This window comes from Sinocyclocheilus grahami, unplaced genomic scaffold, assembly GCF_001515645.1.
Source record: "Sinocyclocheilus grahami isolate Dianchi unplaced genomic scaffold, SAMN03320097.WGS_v1.1 scaffold23132.1, whole genome shotgun sequence".
NCBI lineage: Eukaryota > Metazoa > Chordata > Actinopteri > Cypriniformes > Cyprinidae > Sinocyclocheilus > Sinocyclocheilus grahami.
Window position 1 is genome coordinate 1 of NW_015519030.1, and position 837 is coordinate 837.

Consider the following 837-nt stretch of genomic DNA (forward strand, 5'->3'; position numbering starts at 1 on the left):
AAAAAAAAAAAAAAGTTGCATTGCTTAGCCATGCCTAGTATCAGGACCATTTAACTGTGATCAAATCACTGTAATGAAATCACTGTACAGCCTCTCATGGCTTCTTGTTAATTATAGAGTCTATCAGGGCGAATCACACAAAAACACAGCTAGGTCATATTTCACCCCAAAATCAAAAGGGAAAAAAAACAAAACCAATATTTTGTATTCATAGAAAAATATATTAAATGTAAATACATTTTATGATTAGAATAATATAAAATCATATGTTTACATGTCAAAAGAAAACTTATTTAAAAAAATATATATTTTCATAAAGAAAAATACACTTATAAAATAGTTAATTTATAACACATTTAAAATTAATAATATATTATATACATATATTTTCTTGTTTCTTTTTTATTGTTTAATATAAATTGTATATTATTTATAAAAAAAACATATCATATATAAATCAATACATATTTTAAAAAGATGATTTTTTTTAAATGCAAAATATGCATATTCACTTGATTTTGGTGTGAAAAATGCCCAAGACATTCTTATGAGATTCAACCAACAAAGGCATAATTTAATAATTCTATTTTGCATGATATTACTGGCATACCTGGAGGCTGAGGTTCTGCAGGGACACTCCGAAGGAGAGCGGAGCATCGGGATTGGTGACCTGAATACATGTGTAACATGGAAGAAAATTAACATATATTACAGGTTTTAGTATATAAAAGCTCTAAGCTCAAGAACTGCAGAGAATGTAAATGTCAAAGTACTCACATCATCCTCATAGCGGACGTGTATGTTGGAGATCTTCACCTGCAGGTTTTTGATCACCTG